Below are 25,549 nucleotides of genomic sequence, written 5' to 3' on the forward strand. Positions count from 1 at the left end.
ATACCCATCACCCACCCTCCCCTCCCTCCCACCCCCCATCAACCCTCAGTTTGTTCTCAGTTTTTAACAGTCTCTTATGCTTTGGCTATCTCCCACTCTAACCTCTTTTTTTTTTTCCTTCCCCTCCCCCATGGGTTTCTGCTAAGTTTCTCAAGATCCACATAAGAGTGAAACCATATGGTATCTGTCTTTCTCTGTATGGCTTATTTCACTTAGCATCACACTCTCCAGTTCCATTCACGTTGCTACAAAAGGCCATATTTCATTCTTTCTCATTGCCACGTAGTATTCTATTGTGTATATAAACCACAATTTCTTTATCCATTCATCAGTTGATGGACATTTAGGCTTTTTCCACAATGTGGCTATTGTTGAGAGTGCTGCTATAAACATTGGGGTACAAGTGCCCCTATGCATCAGTACTCCTGTATCCCTTGGGTAAATTCCTAGCAGTGCTATTGCTGGGTCATAGGGTAGGTCTATTTTTAATTTTCTGAGGATCCTCCACACTGCTTTCCAGAGTGGCTGCACCAATTTGCATTCCCACCAACAGTGCAAGAGGGTTCCCGTTTCTCCACATCCTCTCCAGCATCTATAGTCTCCTGATTTGTTCATTTTGGCCACTCTGACTGGCGTGAGGTGATATCTGAGTGTGGTTTTGATTTGTATTTCCCTGATGAGGAGCGACGTTGAACATCTTTTTATGTGCCTGTTGGCCATCCGGATGTCTTCTTTAGAGAAGTGTCTATTCATGTTTTCTGCCCATTTCTTCACTGGATTATTTGTTTTTCGGGTGTGGAGTTTGGTGAGCTCTTTATAGATTTTGGATACTAGCCCTTTGTCTGATATGTCATTTGCAAATATATTTTCCCATTCCGTTGGTTGCCTTTTAGTTTTGTTGGTTGTTTCCTTTGCTGTGCAGAAGCTTTTTATCTTCATAAGGTCCCAGTAATTCATTTTTGCTTTTAATTCCCTTGCCTTTGGGGATGTGTCGAGTAAGAGATTGCTACGGCTGAGGTCAGAGAGGTCTTTTCCTGCTTTCTCCTCTAGGGTTTTGATGGCTTAACCGACTGAGCCACCAGGTGCCCCATATTTTTACTTTTAAAAGACAGTTATAGACATCAATGCCTTCACCCCTAAATACTTCAGTATGTGTATTATTAACTAGTAATCTTTAGGTTTTTTTTTCTTTTGGGGGGAGAAAATTTATATATAATGAAATACATGAATCTTAGATGGGCAGAACCAGTAACCCAAAGAACTAGCGAGATACAGAAGGAACATTACCATCACCTCAGTTCCCGCATGACTCTTTCCAGTCACTCTGAACAACCACTCTCCATTATTCTGATTCTTTGCACCATGAGTGACCCTGTTCTAGAACTTCATAAAAATGGAATCATACAGTATGAAATTTTGTGTGTCTGGCTTCCTTCACTCACCATGTTTTTGAGATTCATCAATTTTGTGGTATATTTCATGAGCTCACCCCTTCTTACTGCTGTGTATGCTTCTATTTTGTGAAGCATATGCCACAGTTTGTTTATTCATTATCCTGCTGATGGACAGCCGGTCTCTTTCCAGTTTTTGGTTGTGATAAATGAAACTGCTGTGAAGATCCCTGTACAAGATATTTTGTGGAAGTACATTTTCATTTCTCCCAGCTGAATACCTAGGAACTGAATTGCTAAGTCATAGCATAGTCACAAAGATTTTTATTTACCTTTTCGTTTTTAATTTTTAGAGACAGGAAGAGCATGGGAGAAAGGAGCAGAGGGAGAGAGAGAGAATCTCAATCAGCCTTCATGCTCAGCACAACCCCCGATGCGGGACTTGATCCCACCATACTGGGATCATGACCTGAACCAAAATCAAGCATCAGAAGCTCAACCCAGGTGCCCCTGTTTACCTTTTTAAGGAAACAGCCAGAACTTTTCCAAAATCAACCGTATATTTTTAAAATTCAACAACAATGTCTTCCTGTTTGGTGCATATCCTTGCCAACATCTGATATTATCAGTCTTCTAAATTTTAGTCAGTCTAGTGGGTGGGTAGTGATATCTAATTGTGGTTTTAATTTGAATGTCTCTGATAATGGTGTTGAGCATTTTTTTCATGTGCTTATTGCCTGTCATCAATTGTAAGATGTATTTTGATTTCAGGTGTTATATTGTGAAAAAAGTGCATTTTTTAAAATGTTTATTTTTGAGAGAGATAGAGAATGCAAGCAGGGGAGGGGGAGAGGGAAGGGGACAGAGCACCCCAAGCGGGCTCTGCACTGGAATCAGTGAGCCCGATGTGGGGCTTAAACCCACGAACCTCGAGATCATGACCTGAGCCAAAGTCAGACGCTGAACCAACTGAGCCACCCAGGCGCCCCCCAAAATGTGTATTTTACAATCAATGAAATATGGTACTTCAAAAAAGTCCCTCTGTGCCGGTTCACAGCCAATCCCCACTCGCTCTTCAGGTCCAGAGGTCCAGGTACCTACTGATCTGCATTTTTTCTCTGCAAATTGACGTTTTCTCAAAATTTCTATATAAATGCAACATACCATGTAGCAGGCTGAATCGTTACCCTCAAAGATGTTCATATTCTAACCCTTGGAACCTGTGAATATTTTACCTTACATGAGGTAGAAGGGACTCTCCAAGTGTGTTTAAATTACGGATCTTGAGGGGCGCCTGGGTGGCTCAGTCGCTTGAGCAACCAACTGTGGCTCAGGTCATGATCTTGCGGTTCCTGGGTTCGAGCCCCCTGTTGGGCTCTGTGCTGACAGCTCAGAGCCCGGAGCCTGTTTCCGATCCTCCCTCTCTGTTCCTCCCCCACTTGTGCGCGCATGCGCTCTCTCTGTCTCTCTCGGTCTCTCTCTCCCTGTCTCTCAAAAATAAATAAACCTTTAAAAATTAATTAAGGGTCTTGAGATAGGGAGGTTGTCCTGGATTACCTAAGTGGACCCATTGTAAGAGTCCTTTTATTTTTTTATTAAAAAATTTTTTTGGATGTTTTTATTTATTTTTGAGACAGAGAGAGACAGAGCATGAGCAGGGGAGGGGCAGAGAGGGAAGGAGACACAGAATCCAAAGTAGGCTCTAGGCTCCAGGTTGTCAGCGCACAGCCCAATGTGGGGCTGGAGCTCACAGATTGTGAGATCATGACCTAAGCTGACGTCGGACGCTTAACCGACTGAGCCACCCAGGCACCCCTGTAAGAGTCCTTTTAAGGGAAGCAAGAGGATCTGAGTCAGAGAAGGCAATGTGATGAGAGAGAGAAATTGAAAAATGCCTCACTGCTGGCTTTAAAGATAGAAGAAGGTAGGGGCACCAAGGTGGCTCAGTCAGTTAAGCCACTGACTTCGGCTCAGGTCATGATCTCATAGTTCATGAGTTCGAGCCCTGCATTGGGCCCTGCACTGACAGCTTGGGGCCTGCTTTGGATTCTCTGTCTCCCTCTCACGTGCTCTCTCTTTCTCTCAAAAGTAAATAAATAAACAACAACAACAAAAAAAGACAGAGGAAGGGACCATGAGTCAAGGAATGTAGGCAGCTTCTAGAAGCTGAAACATTCAAGGAAACAGATTTTCCCCTAGAGCCTCCAGAAGGAACACAGTACGGCTGACACCTTGATTTAAGCCTCATTTCAGACGCATTTCAAGTTTCTGACTTCCAGAACTGTAAGATAGTAAATATGTGTGGTTTCAAGCCACTAAGTTTGTGGCGATTTGTTACAGCAGCAATGACAAACGAATCCATATAATATGTAGTCTTTTCTGTCTGGTTTCTTGCACTTAACATCATATTTTTGGGGTCTATCCATGTCATTGCCTGTATCAGCCGTTTGTTCCTTCTTATGAATAGTGTTCCATTATCTGGATATATGGCATCTGTCAGTCCACTCAACACTTGATGGACATTTGGATCGTTTCCCATTTTTGCCTGTTGTAAGTAATGCTACTGTGTGCATTTGTGTAAAAATCTTTGTGTGGACACACCCTTAGGTAAATGCCTAGAAGGGAAAATATTGGGATGTATGGCTATGTTTAACTTTTATTTATTTATTTATTTATTTTCAACGTTTATTTATTTTTGGGACAGAGAGAGACAGAGCATGAACGGGGGAGGGGCAGAGAGAGAGGGAAACACAGAATCAGAAACAGGCTCCAGGCTCTGAGCCATCAGCCCAGAGCCCGACGCGGGGCTCGAACTCACGGACCGCGAGATCGTGACCTGGCTGAAGTCGATGCTTAACCGACTGCGCCACCCAGGCGCCCCCATGTTTAACTTTTAAAGAAACTGTCAAACTGCTTTCCCAAGTGATTATACAACACTCAACCAACTGAGCCACCCAGTTGGTCTCTGTCTCTCTCTGTCTTAAAAATAAATAAAAAAGGTTAAAAAAAATTTTTTTAAATAAATAAATAAATAAATAAATAAATAAATAAATAAATAAAAAGTTGTTTTTGGGAATGCAAGGTGGTGCAGCTACTCTGCAGAACAATATGGAAGTTTCTCAAAAAATTAAAAATAGAACTACCCTATGACCCAGCAATTGCACTACAGGGTATTTATCCAAGGGATACAGGTGTGCTGTTTCGAAGGGGCACATGCACCTCCATGATTATAGCAGCGCTATCAACAGTAGCCAAAGTATGGAAAGAGCCCACATGTCCATCGATGGATGTATGGATAAAGAAGATGTGGTATATATACGCAATGGAGTATTACTCGGCAATCAAAAAGAATGAAATCTTGCCATTTGCAACTACATGGATAGAACTGGAGGGTATTATGCTAAGTGAAATTAGTCAGAGAAAGACAAAAATCATATGACTTCACCCCTATGAGGACTTTAAGAGACAAAACAGATGAACATAAGGGAAGGGAAACAAAAATAATATAAATACAGGGAGGGGGACAAAGCATAAGAGACTCATAAATATGGAGAACAAACAGAGGGTTACTGGTGGGGGTATGGGAGGGGGGATGGGCTAAATGAGTAAGGGGCATTAAGGAATCTACTCCTGAAATCATTGCTGCACTGTATGCTAACTAATTTGGATGTAAATTAAAATATACATATATACATATATACATACATATAAATTTTGTTTTAATGTTTATTTATTTTTGAACAGAGAGACAGAGCATAAGCAGGGGAGGGGCAGAGAGAGACAGAGACACAGAATCCGAAGCAGGTTCCAGGCTCTGAGCTGTCAGCACACAGCCCGATGCGGGGCTGGAACTCATGAACCATGAGATCATAACCTGAGCTGAAGTCAGACACTCAACCAACTGGGCCACCCAGGCACCCCAAAGAAATCTTTTCTTAATCCAAGGTCCTTACCCAAATAGTTTCTCCTATGTTTCTTCTAAAAGTATTTCACCTCTCACATTGAGGTCTGTGATTCATTAATTTTTGCATATGGGTAAAGTAAGGATTTAACTTTTTAAAAAAAATGTTTTATTTATTTTTTGAGAGAGAGAGAGAGAGAGAGAGAGAGAGAGAGAGAGAGAGAGAGAGTGTGTGTATGAGCGAGGAAGGGGCAAGGAGAGAGGGGAACAGAGGATCCAAGAAGGGGGCTCCTTGCTGACAGGGTGAGAGCAGCAAGCCGGATGTAGGGCTTGAACTCACAAACTGTGAGATCATGACATAAGCCAAAGTCGGACACTCAAGCAGCTGAGTCCCCCATTCCCCCCCACTTTTTTTTGGCTTATAATAACCACTGTTTCCATGATCATTTGTTAAAAAGATATTGCTTCCCTATTGAATTGACTTAATGAAAGATCACATTTGTGAGAGTTTATTTTTTGACTTTCTATTCTGTTCCATTGATCTATATGCCTATCCTTATGCCAATTCTATACTTTCTTGACTATTTTAGCTTTATAGTTAAAAATAGTAGTGTAAGTTGTTCAACTTTGTTCTTTTTCAAATTGTTTTGGTTATCTTGATCCTTTGCATTTCTATATAAATTTTAGTATTAGCTTGTCAATTTCTACAAAAAAAGAAAAACAAAAAAACAAAACAAAACCACCTACTGAAATTTTCCCAGGTATTGCATTGAACCTATAGATCAGTTTGGGGAGAACTGGCATCTTAATATTAGTCTTCTAACCATGACATGGCCGTGACACGTCACTCCATTTATTCAGGTCTTCTTTACCTTATTTTAGCAATTTTTTAAGGTTATTTATTTATTTTGAAAGGGGGGGAGGGGCAGAGAGAGAGAGGAGAGAGAGAGAGAATCCTAAGCAGGCTCCGCATTGTCAGTATGGAGCCCAGAGTAAGGCTTGATCCTAGGAAACGTGAGATCATGACCTGAGCTGAATCAAGAGCCAGATGCTTAACTGACTGAGCCAGCCAGGCCCCCTTAGCAATGTTTTTATTGGTTGAGAATTGCAGAAACACATCAGGTTTGACAATTTGCCAGGAGGGCTCATAGGATTCAGCAGCACATAGTCATTCTATATTGTTACATTATATCATTATCGTAGTAAAGGGATACAAAATAAAATCAGCAAAGAGAAAAGGCTCTCGGGGAAAAGTTTGGGGGAGACCAGCCTCCAGCTTCCAGGGCCCTCTCTCAATGGAGTCACACAAGAGGCATTTAATTGTCTCCATGAGCGGTGACAAGAGTGTGTGAAATGTTGGCAACCAGGGAAGCTCATTAGAGACTTTTATCCTCTCATCTGGAGTTTATATTTCTTTTCTAAGGCTGCTGTAACAAATTGATACAAACTAGGTGGCTTTAAACAACAGAAATTTATTGTCTTACAGTTTGGTAGGCAGAAGTCAGAAATCAACGTGTCAGCTGGTTTGGTTCCTTCTGGAGACCGTGAGAAAGAGCGTGTTCCAGGCCTCTCTGCTAACTGCCGATTGCTACGTGCAAATCTGATTGGCTTGTAGATGTATCATCCTAATCTCTGTCTTTATGTCACTTTGTCCTCTGTGTCTTCTCTCTTTTCCTGAGAAGGACACTCGTCGTTGGATTTAGGACACACACCCCCATCTTGAAGCAAGGATGATCTATCTCAAGATTCTTAACTTCATTACATCTGCAAAGACCCTATTTCCACAGACCACAGTGACAGGTTTTCAGTGAATATATCTTTAGGGAGAGAGGCACCATTCAACGCATGACAGGGCTGGTCAGATAGGCAGTCTCTGTCTGGTGCCTGCCCAAATTCCAGACACCCAGAAAGAAAATGGGTGTTCAGTATAAATCATATTGCTTTTTTTTTTTAATGTTTATTTACTTTTTGAGAGAGAGAGAGAGAGAGAGAGAGAGAGAGAGAGAGAGAGAGAATGCAAGCAGGGGAGGGGCAGAGAGAGAGGGAGACACAGAATCCGAAGCAGGCTCCAGGCTCCGAGCTGTCAGCACAGAGCCCGACGCGGGGCTCGAACCCACAAGCTGAGAGATCGTGACCCAAGCCGAAGTCAGATACCCAACCGACTGAGCCACCCAGGCACCCCTGCTCTTAATCCCCATCATCTAGTTCACCCATTCCCCATCCACTTCTCCTGTGAATGGAGTTTTTTCTTAAAAAATTTCAGATTGCTTGTTGCTGGTATATAGAAATATAACTCTTACTTATACATTGATATTGTATTCTCTGACCTTGTTAAACTAGCTTATTATTTCTAGCAGGGTGGTTCTTTTTGTAGATTCCTCATGATTTTTGTTTTTTAAAGTTTTTTTTTATTTATCGATTTTGAGAGAGAGAGAGAGCAAGAGCAAGAGAGAGTGTGAGAGTGGGGAAGGGGCAGAGAGAGAGGGAGAGAGAATCCCAAGCAGGTTCTGAGCTGTCAGCACAGAGCCTGAGGCGGGGCTTGATCCCAGGAACTGTGAGATCATGACCTGAACTGAAATCAGGAGTTGGACGCTTAACTGACTGAGCCACCCAGGCGGCCCTCCTTATGTTTTTTTTTTTAAGTTTAATTATTCATTTTTGAGGCAGAGAGGGAGAGAGAGAGCGTGTGCATGCACAAGTGGGGAAGGGCAGAGAGAGAGGAAGAGAGAAAGAATCTCAAGTGGGCTCAGTGGTGCTGACAGCACAGAGCCTGATGCACGACTCAAACCCACAAACCGTGAGATCATGACCTGAGCCAAAGGTGGACGCTTATGACTGAGCCACCCGGGCGCCCCCTCCTTATGATTTTTAAGCAGATAATCACATCTTCTGTGAATAAAGATGATTTTGCTTCCTCCTTTCTAATCTGCGTTTATTTTTTTTTCTTGCCTTATTGACTAGCTAGAACCTTTCGTACAATGTAGAATCATTGCAAATATTTCTCCTGTTCCTCAGTGTCCCTTCTCCTTCCAGTGTCCCATTCCATGTATGTTATACCTTTTGTGGTTGTCCCGTAGCCCTTGGATGTTCTGTTTTGTGTAGTCTTTCTCTTTGTTTTTCGGTTTCCAAGGATGCTTCTGACACATCCTCTAGCCCAGAGATTCTTTGCTCAGCCATGTCCAGTCTACTAGGACCACAAGAGGGATTCTCCACTCCCGCCACAGTGTGTTTTCTCTGGCATTTGTTGTTGTTCTTTCTCAGGACTCCCGTCGCTCCGCTTACACCGCCCGCCCGTTCCTGCACGCGGCCGCCTTCACCTATTAGAGCCCTTAGTGTATCGGTCACAGTGTTTCATGGTCTCCCTCTGACCGTCCCAACATCCCTGCCACGTCTGCTTCTGTCTCTTCAAATTGTGTTTTTTGCCTTTGGATCGTGTAATTTGCCTTGGAAATTTTTCTTGATAGGCAGACATGATGTGCTGGGTCAAGTCGGCTTTTAGTAACGTGGTGGTGAGGTGTGGGGGGAGAGGAAGAATTCTAGTCCTGTGATTAGGCCTCAGTCTTCCGTGAGCCTGTGCCCCTGGACTGTTGGTGCTCCTCAGGGTTTTGTTTGTTTGTTTTCCTCTCCTTTTAGCTGGGACAGGTGTCCAGAGGGGCTGGAGGTGGGTATTTCCCTTCCCTGAGGAAAGTGAGGTTCTGGTTAAGTGGTTTTCCTTGAGGTCAGGCCTTGGTGAGCAGAGCGACCGAAGGGCTCTTTTCCCTCCCCTGCAGGCAGCATCAGGGGCCTTTTCTCAGGTGTTTACTGTGGGAACCTGGCCAAGGTCCTAGGGATCAACCCCACAATGTGGTGGGACCCCGATGACTGGATCTCCCGAGGTTTTGAGCTCTGAGTTGTGCACTCGGAGCCTCCGGAGATCCATCAGTCACAGCTCCCGTGGCGGCTCCCGTTTGTGAGTCTTCACTCTGGGCCACGATGGCTGGGCTTTACCTGTTCTCTGTCATCTCAGGAGCAGGGCTTTGCTGTGTCCCGCTTCTCTTAGAGATCCAAGAAGAGCTGCTTTTTCCTTCTGTTCAGCTTTTTACCTGTTAGGATGAATGGTAACTTCCAAGCTCCCAACATGCAGTCCTAGAAGGTAGAATTGAAGTGGCAAAAGCAGACAATCTTGTCTTGTTTTCAGTCTTAGTGGAAGGCTGTTAAACATTTCACCATTAAGTTTGATATTATAGATTTTTCCGAATGTATTTGATGAACTTGAGGAGTTGCCTATCCATCCCCAGTTGGTTCAGAGTAGTTATTATGATTGGTATTAACTTTAGTCAAATGCCTTTTCTGCAGCTATTGTGACAATCCTGTGATTTTTGTCCTCTGTTCTCTCAATAGTGTGTATTGCAGTGACTGAGTTTTGTTGCTAAACCAACTTTGCATGCCAATGGGATAAGCCCCATTGATCTTGGTAGGTAACACTTTTTACTTGCTGCTGAACTTGGTTCTTCATTCATTCCTGTTGATTTGAGTGATCATCTTATGTCATGTCCATTCAGCTTGAAGAACTCCCTTTAGTATTTCTGATAAGGCAGATCTGTCAGTAATGGATATTCTTTTTCTTTTCTTTTCTTTTCTTTTCTTTTCTTTTCTTTTCTTTTCTTCTCCTTATTCATTTTGAGGGAGAGACAGTGTGAGCTGGAGAGGAGCAGAGAGAGAGAATCCCAAGCAGCTGAGAGTGCAGAGCCGGATGTGGGGCTTGATCTCATGACCCTGGGATCGCGACTTGAGCCAAAATCAAGAGTCAGACGCTCAACCGAGCCACCCGGGTGCCCTAAGAGTTTATTTTTAAGTAATCTCTACACCCAACGTGGGGCTTGAACTCACAACCCTGAGATTCTGCCGAGTGAGCCAGCTGAGTGTCCCTAGGCAGCACTCATTTACACAAGTTTTCCCTTTTCCAATTTATTGGCGAGTAATTTTGCACTTGGTGTTCTTAGTGATAGAATTTACTTTAGTTGATCCTTCTGTGTCAGAAATACTGAAATCAGCTTGGCTCTGTTTTAGCTGTGTTGTATACACCATAAGGCAGTTTAGAAGAGAAGTCTGTTGAACAGCCATACATGTCAACCATGTCTTGTAAGCAGTTACAGAAACAGGGCTTGTGGTAACTTTACGTACTTTCTCTTTGACTGTTACAGTGTTTATTTGCATATACTAATCATTTTCTTCTTTCTCCTTTCCATTCTTTTAAATATGCAAGTTTTCAGAGGTTAGCTTTATTATTTAGCTTTAATGTAAGAGCATGAGAGAATGCTCAAAGGGACAATGGCACAATTTGAGGAGTAATGAATGAAGCCAATCATAGATAACAGTGATGCGCTCATTTGCAATGCTTATATCAGCTCTATCCCTGGGCAACCCAGGAACGTCTCTGTTACCCACCGGGCTGCGGCCACACACCCCACCAACACAGAATGAATTCCCACCTTCGGGAGGGGACCCCCTTCAAGTTATGTCCTTTCTTGAATATGGAGTCCTCTTTACTCTTTTACGATAATCCCTTGCTATCAATAATTTTATACCAAGCTTTCTCTGTTGAAGTCATTGTGTGGTTTCCGTCCGGTTATTGGACCATGACTATTGGTACAAGGCAGAAAAAAACAACAGGGGAAAGAGGCTTTGAAGTGTGCATGTGTGCATGCAGGCTTCAGCTGTGAAATAGAGAGGTCAGCGAAGCCCTCACTGAGAAGGGGCTGAATGAGTAAGATCTAGGAGGGAAGTTAGTAGGCACAGCAGTAACTAGAGGAAGGACACGTGCAAGTGGGCTATGGCAGGAGGTTATCGTAATTAGAAGCAAATAAACACGGGTAGAGTAGGGGAGATGGGATCAGATCCCGTAGGACCTTGTGAGCCACAGCAAGGACAAGGCTTTCTCCTTGTGTGAGCTGGAAGCCCCTGGGAGAGGGGTGTGATGGACTTGTTTCCATTTGATCCCTCTAGGTGTTATGCTGATGTAAGCTGGCCTCTAGCAAAAATGCCAAAATAGAAGCAGGGAATCCATGGGGGGCTGCTGTTGTCAGTCAGGTAAGAGAAACTGGTCTTGGACCAGGGTGTGGTTGTGGAGAACTGGCCATATTTAAAAGTGGAGGGATTTGCTGATAAATCCAGTGTGGAATCTAAGAGAAGGGCCCAGGCAGACCTCAGGTTCTCTGGCCTGAGCGAGCGCAGGAAGAACAAGATCAGGTAGAGGGTTGCAGGCGCTTACATAGTGGGAAAATCAGTGGAAACATCTCTGGCATTAGGCCCCTTGGCCCTGAGCCCCCCATTCTGCTGCTCAATCCATTGCACCTCCAGCTTTGGTTGTAAGGGGCCTTCATTTGCAGGGCTTGAAGGGCGTTTCTTTTCTCAATTGTAAGGCCGATGCTTTTTTTTTAACCTCCAATTCCTGGAAGCTCACCCTACAGAACTTGCCAGATATCTGCACCGCAGAATGCTGGGGAAAAGTGTTCAGGGGAAGACGTCTCACTAGAGACATCTGCTATAAAGTAACCCAAAGGGGTACTGAGATGCGGGCCGCGGACCTGGATGCCGGGAAGACAGGCAACTGGGGAAGCAGTGCCTGCAACCGCAGAGCAAGCCCCAGAGCAAAAACCCCTTCCCCCAGAGCGCAGAGTCTCTCTTGCGCCGTCTACTGATAAAGTTTAGCATAGCAAGGGCTCGGATGCACTGTCGGACGGCCTCGGTGAGTTTGGAGGGGTGTGCAGTTGTACCTGGCAAGTTGGATATTCCTGACACCTGAAATAATAATTTTCATCTTAGACATTAGTTTGATTGGATTAAACAAATCCAAAAAAATTTAATTTGCACATATTTCAATGTGCAAAACATTGCATCTGGAAAAGAGAATAAGTCTGGTGGCTGCTGCTCAGGACGGAGAGGGGACCTCGGTACGGGGTACAGACGGCTGACCACTGCTCACTCTTGCTTTGGCCGTGCCCACCCCACATGCTGAGGGGTTCAGGAAACACCCAGTGGGAAAGACCTTCGAGCAGAGAGGAAGGCCTGCAGAAAACAGGGAGACCCCTGCCCGGGGTATGTGACCCTCCAATCATTTCGGGCATCTGGAGGGGTTGCTCTGTTGCTGACATGGCATTAGCAAATTCATTACCGCAAGTGCATTACCCCCAAGCAAGTTAATTACGCTTGTATATTCGCATCATTATTCAGTAGCACCCCAGAGGGAAAAGCGAGAGAAGGCCGCTCGCCACCCCACCGCGCTCCAAGGCGGTCCAACCCCCCGCGCTCGAGCTAGCCGGCGCTTCGTGGCGAGCGCGCGGCCCCGCCTCCTCCCACAACACAGCCCCGCCCACGAGCGCGGCTCCGCCCGCCGCCCCGCCCCGGCGCGCACGCGCACCCCTCGGCGCCAGGCACCGCCCCCGGCGTGCGCGCGCGCTCCCGCCGCTGCCGCCATTTTGGAGCGACCCGAGCGCCGCCCGCGGCCCGAGCCGGTCCCGAGCCGCCGGCCGGCCCGCGCCGTGTCCGTGGGCGCCGTGTCCGTGGGCGCCGCGCCCGGCCGGGCCCATGTGCGTGCGGCTAGCCCCAGGTCGCCCGGGCTTCGCCTCCGCCAGCGCCCTGGCCTCCACCCGGGCCTCCGAGGAGCCGCCGCGACGCCCGGCCCGCGGGGCAGGTGAGTGCGGCCGCCCGCCGACCCCGCCGTGCCCGCGCCTGCCGGTGCCCCTGAGGTGTCCACCCCGAGTGCTCACCCGCCAGTGGCCACCCCTCTGTTAGTGCACCCGCGTCTGTCCACCCCGTCAGTGTTCGCCTCCGTCAGTGTCCACTCACGGCCGTGCGCACCCTGTCAGTGTCTCCCCCCCCCCCGTCAGTGCCCCCACGGCAGCGTTCCCCCCCCCCCGTCAGTGACCCCCCACGACAGTGTCCCCCTGTCAGGTGTCCCTCCCGACACTGTCCCCCACGACAGTGTCCCCGTCAGTGTCCCTCCCCCATACTGTCTCCCTGTCAGTGTCCTCCGTCAGTGTCCCCCCAACAGTGTCCCCCCGTCAGTGTCCCCCCATCAGCGTCCACTTCAACAGTGTTCCCCTGTCAGTGTCCTCCCTCGTCAGTGTTCCCCACAACAGTGTCCCTCCATCAGTGGTCACTCCCTGTCACTCCCCCCACCTCTTTTCTTCCCTCCCCTCGTTCCCCCCCCCCAGGCGGTGTCCACCTCCACCCCCATTCTTGGTGCCCTCCCAGTCAGTGACCCCTGTATCAGTGCCCCCCCCCCCAAGCGCGCTCCTCGTCTGTCAGTTCCTCCTTCCTGTCCCTAGTCCTCTCCATCAGTGCCCTCCCCTGTGCTGCCAGTGTCCCCCATGTCAGTGCCCCCCGAGGAAGCATCCCCCCATCAGTGTCCACCCCGTGCCTGCCTGTCAAGGTCTCCCGTCAGTCAGTCCTGTCAGCGTCCCACCCACCTCCTCCCTGCTCCTCCTCTCTTCCCTTCAGTAGGGACCCCTACCATCAGTGCCCTGACCTGTTTCTTAGTGCCCCCCTCCCCACCTGCTTCCACCCCCCTGCCTGCTCCCCCCTCTGCCTGCTCCCCCCCCACCTGCCCCCACCCCACCTGCTTCCCCCTCCCCCTCCTGCTTCCCCCCTCCCTCTGCCTGCTCCCCCCACCCCCCCACCTGCTCCCCCCCCTGCTTGCTCTCCCTCCCTCCCTCTGCTCCCTCCTCCCCACCTGCTCCCCCCCCCCCGCCTGCCCCCCCTGCTTGCTCCCCCTTCCCTCCCTCTGCCTGCTCCCTCCTCCCGGCCTGCTTCCACCCCCCTGTCTGCTCCCCCCTCTGCCTGCTCTCCCCCCCCACCTGCCCCCACCCCGCCTGCTTCCCCCCTCCCTCTGCCTGCTCCCCCCCACCCCCCCCGCCTGCCCCCCCTGCTTGCTCCCCCCTCCCTCCCTCTGCCTGCTCCCTCCTCCCCACCTGCTCCCCCCCCCGTTTGCTCCCCCCTCCCTCCCTCTGCCTGCTCCCCACCTCTGCCTGCTCCCCCCCTGCCTGCTCTCCCCCCCCACCTGCCCCCACCTGCTTCCCCCTCCTGCTTCCCCCCTCCTGCTTCCCCCTCCTCTGCCTGCTCCCCACCTTTGCCTGCTCCCCCCCTGCCTGCTCTCCCCCACCCCCTGGCCTGCGCCTCCCTGCTTGCTCCCCCCTCCCTCTCTCTGCCTGCTCCCTCCTCCCCACCTGCTCCCCCCACCTGCTTCCCCCTCACCTGCTCCCCCATTTGCTCCCCCCTCCCTCCCTCTGCCTGCTCCCTCCTCCCCACCTGCTTCCTCCACCTGCTTTCCCCCCCATTTGCTCCCCCTCCCTCTCTCTGCCTGCTCCCCCCTCTGCCTGCTCTCCCCCACCCCCGCCTGCCCCCACCCCGCCTGCTTCCCCCTCACCTGCTTCCCCCATTTGCTACCCCCTCCCTCCCTCTGCCCACTCCCTCCTCCCCACCTGCTCCCCCCACCTGTTCCCCCCTCCCTCCCTCTGCCTGCTCCCTCCTCTGCTCCCCCCCCCCCACTGGCTCCCTCTCTGCCTTGTCCCTCCTCTGCCTATCCCTCCTCTGCCTGTCTCCCCACCTCCTACTCCCACCCTCTGCTTGCTCTCCCCCCCCCACCGCCTGCTTCCCCCCACCTGCTCCCCCTCTGCCTATCTCTCCTCTGCCTATGCTCCCCTGCCTGCTCCCTCCTCTGCCTGCTCCCCCTCTGCCTATCCTTTCTCTGCCTGTCCCCCCTCTGCCTCTCCCCCTCTCTGCCTGCTCCCCACCTGCCTGCTTCCCCCCAGCCTGCCCCCCCCACCTGTCCCTCCCACCTGTCCCCCTCTCTCTGCCTGTCCCCGTCTCTGCCTATTGCTTTGGGACTCCCCTCCCCAGTGCCCACTGTAATCAGTCCCCTGTTCCCTCACTCTTCCTGTCAGCATCCCCTCTTTCTATCACTGTTGTAGCTTCAGCGCTCCATGAACCTGTACCCTTCCCTGGCCTGTCTCCTTACCGTTCACTGCCTCCTTTCTTCCTCCATCTCCATCATCTCTGCCTTCACCGTGCACCTTATCGGCCCTCTTCAGTGGCTTCCTGACCTTGCTATGGTGTCTCCTACACACCTCCACCTGCCACTTCGTGGCCTCGGCTCCTGTTTACCTTGTCCACCCACTAGCCACTCACTGCTCTCAGTTCACCACTGAAACAGTGCCCTGTCACCCCCAGCTCACCCACTCTGTCTTTTCTGTTCAGTCCCTGCCTCTCACTTCACCTCTCCCCCATTTCGTCACTGTACCCACCTATCTTGTCCCTGTGGCCTTCTCCAGCCCCGCCTGTCCCCTGCCCCTGTTGCCACTCCCTGCCATGCCTTTGGCCTTTCAGTGCTGGGGCCATCACTGACACTCTCAGCTGTTTACTTCTCCATGTTCCTTCCTTTCTGGTTTCTCTTCCATTTTGGCCACTCTAAGTCATGTCAGTTAAGCTCTGGAAGGTGAGAAGCAGCCAGCTTTGAGCAGAGTGGGGGACAGGCGCCTGGGTGCTCAGTTGGTTTAGTGCGAGATTCTGGATCTCAGCTCACGTCTCGATCTCAGGGTTGTGCGTTCAAGCCCCGCAGAGCGGGGGGACAGAGCGTTCCAGGTTGAGGGGACAGCACGTGCAGTGGCCTTGCAGTGGATCTTCTCTAGGAACCTAGGTAAGACTAATGTGTGGCTGGGGTAAGGGGGAGATAGGAGCACAGGGTTCAGCGTGGGCCTTGCAATCATCTGTTCTTGGTAGGTGTGTGCCTGAGTTGTGAGGGGGACCGGGATGGACGTTAAGGTGGGAAGGGCCATCATCACGGAGGCAGGACGTGCAGGAGAGGGGGCGAGATGAGGTGGTGGGAGCGGTGTAGTTGCAGTTTAGACCTTGGGGGTCGACTTAGGGAGATGTTTGGGAGGCAGAGCTGTTAGGACTTCCTGATAGATGAGAAGAGGTGTGGGGGAGAGGGCCCAAGGTGAGGTCTGGGCTTCTTGATGGGACTGTGGCATTGTCAGCTGAGATGGGGAAGCAGGATGGGGTGGTGGCAGGTGCAGGGCGTTAATGGTAGGTTAGACGTAGAAAGTAAGGCTTTCTCTTGGCTTTAAGTAGTGGGTGATGTCTGACTTACCCAAGGGTCATTGGCACGAAGGTATCTCGCAGAAGAATCTGGAGCCCAGAGGAGAGGTCGGGCTGCAGGCATATAGGACCTCAGCACAGGGGTAACGTTTAAAACCTTGGTAATGGCAGTTTTTTTACACAGACGCACAGCAGAACGTACTGATCGTTTATTGTGTGCTGCTGCTTAAAATGCTTTATATGATGGGGCGCCTGGGTGGCGCAGTCGGTTAAGCGTCCGACTTCAGCCAGGTCACGATCTCGCGGTCCGTGAGTTCGAGCCCCGCGTCGGGCTCTGGGCTGATGGCTCAGAGCCTGGAGCCAGTTTCCGATTCTGTGTCTCCCTCTCTCTCTGTCCCTCCCCCGTTCATGCTCTGTCTCTCTCTGTCCCAAAAATAAATAAACGTTGAAAAAAAAAATTAAAAAAAAAATGCTTTATATGAATGAACTATTTAATCTTCACAAGAATTCAAGGGTATAGAAACTATTATTTCCCATTTTACAGATGAGAGAACTGGTACACAACAAAGTAGGTGATGGACTCAGGATTTATACCCCAGCCAGACTGACTAAAGCCCCTCCCCCTACTTTTTCTTTAGGTTAAGGGAAAGGCTGACTTTCAAAATACTGTTTTAAATTTTTAAATAATGGTAGCTGATTATGTGCCAGGCATATTTGTGTGCACACATGCATGTGTTCCAATAAAGCCTTATTTATTTAGGAAAACAAGCCCAGGCACATTTTAAAGTACATTACCTATACCATCTTATTTAATTCTTTTTTGTTTTTTTAAACAAAGTGCTTTACCGTTTTATTATCTTTGTATCCTTGTGAGATCTAACAGACATTTTGACAGAAAGCAGGTACATGACTTGTACAGAATTTATTATAAACCAGAGAGTGAAAGCCAGTGCTAAATTTTCTATTTTGACATCTAACACAGCACTTAATTCTTTTTGTTTGTTTGTTTGTTTGTTTGTTTTTTTGGTCTATTTATCTTGAGAGAGGGAGGGAGAGGGAGAGAATGAGTGGAGTGGGAGAGGGGCAGAGAGAGAGAATCCCAAGCAGGCTGAATCCTAACCACTGACAGTGCTGAGTCTGATGCGGGCCTTGATCTCACCATGAGATCATGACTTGAGCTGAAACCTAGAATTGGATGTTTAACTGACTGAGCCACCCAGGTGCCCCAGCATTTAATTCTTAAAACAACTTAATGATATAGCTAATCTTTTTTTCTTTAAACATTTTAAATTTTATTTTGGAGAGAGAGCACTCATGTGCGTGCAAGAGAGGTGGGCAGGGGGGGAAAGTGAGAGAAACCTAAGCAGGCTCCACGCTCAGTGTGGAGCCCGATGTGGGGCTCGAGCCTGTGACCTTGGGATCATGACCTGAGCTGAATTCCAGTCGGATACTCAACCAGCTGAGCCACCCAGGTGCTCCTATAGCTACTCTCAATATTCCTATTACCATTTATGTGAGAACATTGAGGCACAAATTAAGAAATGTACCCAAGGTCACAGTAAATAAATGTGAGAACCAGAACTCAGCCTAGGTGGTCAGACTCTAGAGGTTGTGTTTTTCATTCTCACCTCCTGTGGTTCATACACAGGGTATAATTCCGGAAGGCATCAAAATGGGTATCGTGAAGTTAGTCTCATTCTCACCCCATTCCTCAGCCATTGACTTCTTAGAAAACATGTCACATCCATGTACAGCAAGCAGCTTTCTTCTTTTTAACACAGAATGTACGATTTTTTATTTGTTAAAAATATTCTACCACTAAAAATTATTGAAGAATATTTTATACCCAGTAAAATGTACAGATCTTAAATATGCTTGATGAATTTCAGCAAATGTGTACACCACAAGTGAGTACACAAAAGTGTGTCCATCACTCGTGTCAAGATATAGAACATTTCTATCACTCCTAAAAGTTTCCTTGTGTCCCTTTTCAGTTACTACAACCAACCCCCAAATCCTGAGGCAACCATTGTTCTGATTTCTGTCATTACAGATTAATTTTGCAGGTCCTCAAACTTCATGTAAATGAAATCATAAAATATATGCTTTTTTGTGTATGTCTTCTTTGGCTCACTGTAACGTTTTTAGATCTTATTTACTTATTTAAAAAGTAATCTCCAGGGTGCCTGGGTGACTCAATGGGTTAAGCGTCTGGCTTTGGCTCTGATCATGATCTCACCATTTGTGGGTTCGAGTCCCACATCGGGCTCTGTGCTGACAGCTCAGAGCCTGGAGCCTGCTTCAAGTTCTGTGTCTCCTGCTCTCCCTGCCCCTCCCCTGCTCATACTTTGTCTCTCTCTCTCAAAAATAAACAAACATTAAAAAAAGAAAAAAAGTAATCTCCATGCCCAACATGGAGCTTGAACTCATGACCCTGAGATCAAGAGTCACGTGCTCTACTGACCGAGCCAGGCAGGTGCCCCTTGAGATTTATTGATTTTAATGCCTATATCTGTAGTTTGTGCTTTTCATTTGAGTAGTACTCATTTGTATGAAAATATAATTTACGTTTTTTTTCCTGTTGATGGGTGTCTGGGTTGTTTTTACTTTTTGGCTAGTATGACTAAAGTCACTGAAGATTCTTATGCATGTCTTCTGTGGACGTACATTATTCCTTTGGGGTATTTAGGAGTGGTACTGCTGAGGGTCATAGTGTAGATACATTTTGAACTTTTTTCAAAAACTGCAAACTATTTTTCAAACTGATACCATTTTCCACTCCCACAGTAACGTATGAGAGTTCTAGTTTCTCTACATCTATGCCAGCCCTTGGCGTTGTCAGTCTTTTATGTATGTATGTATGTATGTATGTATGTATGTATGTCAGCCTTTTTAATTTTAGCTATTCAGTTGGTAGTGAGTGATATCTCACTATGGTTTTAATTTGTATTTTTCTTTTTTTTAAGTTTTTTTTTTTTTAAAGTTTACTTAGAAAGTGTGAGTGGGGAGGGCAGAGAGAGAGAGAGGGGGAGAGAGAGAGAGAGAGAATATCCCAAGCAGGTTCTGAACTGTCTGCACAGAGCCCCGATGCGGGACTCAGACTCACAAACCAAGCCTCACAAACTGAACCCAACTGTTAGATCATGACCTAAGCCAGAGTTGGATGCTTAACCTCTGAACTGCCTGAGCCACCCAGGTGCCCCTAATTTGCATTTTTCTGATGAATAATGATGGTGAACAACTTTGGTTTGGTTTGGTTTTTTGGGGAACACCTTTTTTTTTCTTTTTGAGACTGACACAGCACGAGTGGGGGAGGGGCAGAGAGAGAGTGAGAGACACACACACACACACACAGCAGAATCCAAAGCAGGCTCCAGGCTCTGAGCTGTCAGCAGAGAGCCTGACACGGGTTTGAAGGGCTCGAACTCACGAGAGAGAGCCGAGAGATCATGACCTGAGTCCAAGTCAGATGCTTAAAGGACTGACCTACCCCGGTGCCCCAGTGAACAACTTTTTATATGCTAATTAGCTACTTAAGTATTTTTCTTGTGAAGTGTCAGGTTTTTAATCCATTCTTCATTGGATTTTTTTTTTTTTTATTCATTTTAAGAGTTAAAATGACCTCCAAGATCAAGAGTTGCATGTTCTACTGACTGAGCCAGCCAGGCACTCCTTGCCTATTTTTTTTAATGGTGTCTTTTGATGAACAGAAAATTTTAATTTAGGTGAAGTAAATTTTTGTCAATATGTATATATACATATTTTAGTAATTTCTACACCCAATATGGGGCTCAAATTCACAACCCTAAGTTCAAGAGTCGCACGTTCCTCCGACTGAGACAGCCAAGTGCCCTGTTGGTAGTTTTCTTTTATGTTTATTATGTGTCCTTACAAAATTTTGCCTGCACCAGTGTTGTGAAGACACTATCTTTTTTTTTTTTTTTGTAAAAGTTTTCTTTTTTAAAGATTTTATTTATTTTATTAAAAACATTTTCTTTTGGGGCGCCTGGGTGGCTCAGTCGGTTAAGCGACGGACTTCGGCTCAGGTCACGATCTCGCGGTCCGTGAGTTCGAGCCCCGCGTCAGGCTCTGGGCTGATGGCTCAGAGCCTGGAACCTGCTTCCGATTCTGTGTCTCCCTCTCTCTCTGCCCCTCCCCCATTCATGCTCTGTTTCTCTCTGTCTCAAAAATAAATAAAAAACAATAAGGGGCGCCTGGGTGGCGCAGTCGGTTAAGCGTCCGACTTCAGCCAGGTCACGATCTCGCGGTCCGTGAGTTCGAGCCCCGCATCGGGCTCTGGGCTGATGGCTCAGAGCCTGGAGCCTGTTTCCGATTCTGTGTCTCCCTCTCTCTCTGCCCCTCCCCCGTTCATGCTCTGTCTCTCTCTGTCTCAAAAATAAATAAACGTTAAAAAAAAATTAAAAAAAACAATAAAAAATTTTTAAAAACATTTTCTTTTAAGTGTATTTATTTTGAGAGAGACAGAGACAGGACGAGTGGAGGAGGGGCAGAGAGAGAGGGAGACAGAGAATCCCAAGCAGGCTCTGTGCTGCCAATGCAGAGCTGGATGTGGGGCTTGAACCCATGAAACTGCGAGATCATGACTTGAGCTGAAACCAAGAATTGGACGCTTAATTGAGTCACCTTAAAGATTTTATTTTTAAGTAACGTCTACACCCAATGTGGGGCTCGAACTCACAACCCTAAGATCGAGTCACACGTTCCACTGACTGAACCAGCCAGGCACCCCTATGAAAGTTTTATAGTGGTAGCTTTTGTATTTTGGTTTATGATTCACCTTTTTCTTTTTAGCAGCTTTATGGAGATGTAATTGATGTACAATAAACCACACATGTTTAAAGTGTAAAATTGGATAAGTTTTGACATGTATATACCTGTGAAATTATCACCACAGTGTAGTGAATGTCTATCATCCCCCAGATTTCCTCATTTCATTTTGGGAACCGTCCCTCCCACCCTTTTCTGCCTCCATCTCCAAGCAAATACAGATTTCCTTTCTGAATCCTTCTTGCATTAGTTTTTTATTTTTAAACAAATTGTAAATGTTTTTACTTAATTTTTGATAGAGAGCGCGCGTGAGCAGGGGGAGGGGCAGAGAGAGAGAGGGAGACAAGGAATCTGAAGCAGGCTCCAGGCTCTGAGCTGTCAGGCACAGAGCCTGATGCAGGGCTCGAACTTGTGAACTGCAAGATCATGACCTGAGCCGAAGTCAGACGCTTAACTGAGCCACCCAGGCTAAGTTCTTGCATTAGTTTTTTTTTTTTTTTTAATGTTTATTTATTTTTGAGAGAGAGAGAGAGAGAGACAGAGCATGATTGGGGAGGGGCAGAGAGAGAGCGAGAGAGAGACAGAATCCAAAACAGGCTCCAGGCTCTGAGCTGTCAGCACAGAGTCTGATGTGGGGCTCGAACTCATGAACCATGAGATCATGACCTGAGCCGAAGTCGGACGCTTAACCGACCGAGCCACCCAGGCGCCCCTGCATTAGTTTTTAATGTCAGGTGAAATCAGGATACTTCCTCCCTGCCCTTCCCTCATGGGGTTATGTAATCATTCTAGCATCATTTTTTAGAGCCTTTGTCATAAATTAATTGAACATGCGTGTGCAGGCTTCTTTCTGGGTTTTGTTACATTCTCTTGGTCTGTTTTTCTATTTTATGTCAATACCACAGTGTATTAATTACTGTAATTTAAAGGTAGTATAAGTCCTCCACCTTTAATCCTCTACAAAATTGTCTTGCCAGTTTTAGAATAACCTCTTCACTATGTACAGAAATTTTTGCTAGAAGTTTGGTTGGGGTTATATTGAATCTGTAGATTTATTTTATTTTATTTTATTTAATGTTTATTTTTGAGAGAAAGAGAGCACGCACACCCACAGGGGAGGGGCAGAGAGACAGAAAGACAGAGGATCTGAAATGGACTGTGCGCTGATAGCAGCAAGCCCAGTGGGGGGCTCAAGCTCATGAATGGTTAGATCTTGTACCTGAGCTGAAGTTGGAGGTTTAACTGATTGAGCCACCCTGTGCCACCCAGGTGCCCCTCAATACGGTGTATTATATTAATTTTCAGATGTTAAAGCAACTTTAGAGTCTTAGGTTAAATCCGCTTGGTGTGGTATATAATGCTTTATTTTTATTTTATTTTTTTTATAATTTATTTTAGAGCTTGAGCATGGGACAGGGGCAGAGAGAGAGAGAGAGAGAGAGAGAGAGAGAGACTCTCAAACAGGCTCCACCAGTGTGGAGCTTCACGCTGGGCTTGATCCCACGACTCCAGGATCACGACCTGAGCTGAAATCTAGAGGTGGATGTTCAACCATGACTGAGCTACCTAGGTGCCCCTATAATGGTTTTTATAGGTGGATGGATTTGGTTTGCTAGTGTTTTGTTGAAGACTTTATATATATTCATAAGAGATTTGTGAATGACTTTCTTTTTATATGATATCATTGGTTTTGGTAATACTAGCACCTTAGAATGAGTTGGGAAGTTGTTCTTTCCTTTTTGCAGATCCGTTTTCTATGTGGGATCATTTTATTTCAGCCTGAAGCACTTCCTTCAGTATCGCTTACATTGTGGATATGCTGGGAACAGAGTCTCTGTTTTAGGTTGTCTGAAAAGGTCTTTTTTTTATTATTATTATTTTATTTTGTCATGATAAGTGTACTTTTTAATTCTCGTTCCGTGTTTAATTCCCATCCTCCCTATTTCACCCACCTCCCCTCTGGTGACCATCAGTGTGTTCTGTACAGTGAAGATGTGAAGGTCTTTTTCCTTCAGGTTTGAAGGACATTTTTGTTGAATATAAAATTCTAGGTTGACAGCTTTTTTTCTTTTAGCACTTTTAAGTGCTTTTAGCATCTGTTGTTTCTAAGAAGTCAGGTATCGTTCTTGTTCACCTGGTATCTTTTTTCCTACTGTGTTTAAGGTATTTTATTTACTTATTTTAAATGATTTTTATTGTTTTTCTTTTTCAATTTGACTATAATTTTTCTAGGTATAGTGTTTTTGTGTTTTTCCTTTTTGGGATTGATTTAGTTCGTTGGATCTTTGTGTTGATGTGTTTAATCAACTTTGGAAAATTTTTGGCCATTGACTCTTAAATATTTCTTAAATATTTTTTCTGCTTCATATTTTTTCTCCTCTTGGGACTCCAGTGATACTTATTTTACATGGTTTGACATTTTCCCATAGGTTTTGAATGTTTGTATTTGTAATATTCCTTTTCTTTCTATTTATATATGTATATTTTCTATTCATCTATCTTCAGAGTCCCTGTTTTCTGTTTTGTGATCATTGTGTTAATTCTGTCCAGTAATGTTTTGATTTAACATACTGTATTTTTCAGTTTAGAATTTCCTTTTGGTTTTTCCATCACGTTTGCTAATGAATATTAGTTCTGCTAATGAATATTTTCATTCCTTCTGACCATTTCTCCAAATGTTTTAATATATTATAATTGCTGTTTTGAAGTTCTCATCTGCCACTTCCAACATATGATCTTTGTGGGTCCTATAGATTGTTTTTTCTCTTCATCATGGGTCACCTTTTCCTGGTTTGCATGTCTAGTAATTTTTTATCATACAATTAACATTATGCACGGTGCATTATAGAGACTCTATTTGGGGTTCTAATCCTATGAAGGATCTTGAGTTTTGTGAGGGCAGACTTAAATTACTGGGAGATCATCTTGACCCTGTAGAAGCTTGTAGCCTGTAGGGTGGATCTGTTTTGTTTTGCCTTGTGTTTTAAGACATGACCTTCAGTTCTGGAATATGGTTTTTACTCCTCTAAGGTGTGACCTGTCTAGGATTTTAATGGAAAACCTTTCTAATTTGCCAGAACTGAAACTCTAAATTGTCTTCCCAGGACTGGACAGCAGCTGGTGTCTTTGCTTAGCTCTTTGTCCTCACAACAGTTGCTTTCTGCTTGTTTTTCTTTTTAGTTTTTCAGCTTTATTGAGATATAATTGACAAAGTTGTAAGTTATTGAAGTAGGTTATGATGATTTGATGTATGTATGCATTGTGAAAGGACTCTCCCCATCTGGTTAGTTGTTACATCTGTCACCTCACATATTTATCTTAGTGTGTGTGTGTTTGAGAACACTTAGGTTGGGGTGTCTGGGTGGCTTGGTTGGTAAAGCATCCAACTCTTGATCTCAAGTCTTTATCTCAGGGTCATGAGTTCAGGCCCTGCATTGGTCTCTGTGCTGGGCATGAAGCCTACTTAAGAAACAAAACAAAACAAAAAAACCTCAGTTAAGTTGTGCTCTCTACAGCGTTCTCAGCTGTAGTCACCGTGTCTTATATGACGTCCTTAGACCATAGTCATCTGTGTGTGGACCCTTTGACCAGCCTCTCCCTGTGTCCCCTGCACCCAGCTCCTGGCAGCCACTTTTCTGCTCTGTTTCTGGGAGTTTGATTTTTTTTTTTTTTTTTTTTTTTTGCTTGCTTTATTGGTGTCTCATCCCGCCATCTGCAGTTTAGGAGTCAGTCAAGGATTTGGGAGGAATTTAATGCAGATGTGTGAGATTTTTGCTTCTTTTGGGTTTTTCCTTTCAGTTTCAGCCATTTTGATAGTCCTGAACTCTGACCTCTTTTCTTCCTGTAGTGAGATGCTTAGCACTGCTGTCACCTAGCACTGTTGCCTCATGGTCAGTGAGAGCTGGGCAGTGCCCGCAGGTCACAAGACATTTCAGTGCAGAGCTCAGTTTGTTCTCCTTATACTGATTGTGCTCCCTCCAGTTTCTTTGTGTTTTTGGTTGTTCTCCAACACCTTCAGATAGCGGGTTTTTTAAAAATATTTTGTGCAGTTTATAATTATTATCAGTAAGAAGATCAGTCAGAAGCTGGAACCAGAACTGTCAGATCTGCAGTTTTAAACCCTGTGCTATACATGCCTGACAGAGGAAGAGAAGGGAGACCACGGGGAACGTGGGGGTGTGTCCACTTGCGGAGGTGAGCACAGGATATGGAAGCTGACCAGGAGTAGCTCTGGGTGCTGGACGGAACCAGGAGAGTGTGGTGTCGCAGAAGCTAAGAGAGGCTGGTACTTCACTGTGATAAGCTTTGGGATGTAGAGTGAGGGAAGGACTGAGAGGTGGTCCTGGGAATTCATTGGCTTCCTTCATTGGCTTCCTTGACAAAAGTGGTCTGG

General features: G+C 46.3%; 1 protein-coding gene across 7 annotated transcripts in view; it reads left to right on the forward strand.

The window, feature by feature from the left end:
• The first annotated feature begins 12,755 nt into the window (after positions 1-12,755).
• Positions 12,756-25,549, forward strand: part of PPP6R2 (protein phosphatase 6 regulatory subunit 2) — an 84,962-nt gene continuing 72,168 nt past the window's right edge. For 6 of the 7 annotated variants that reach the window (XR_007153711.1, XM_047864908.1, XM_047864912.1 and 3 more), the window contains exon 1: positions 12,756-12,964. The gene's annotated coding sequence lies outside the window, so the exon portion shown is untranslated. Of the gene's footprint in view, positions 12,965-15,866; positions 15,968-25,549 lie in introns of all 7 variants that reach the window. The other variant, XM_047864909.1, reaches the window with a different exon arrangement.

This window comes from Prionailurus viverrinus, chromosome B4, assembly GCF_022837055.1.
Source record: "Prionailurus viverrinus isolate Anna chromosome B4, UM_Priviv_1.0, whole genome shotgun sequence".
NCBI classification, from domain to species: domain Eukaryota; kingdom Metazoa; phylum Chordata; class Mammalia; order Carnivora; family Felidae; genus Prionailurus; species Prionailurus viverrinus.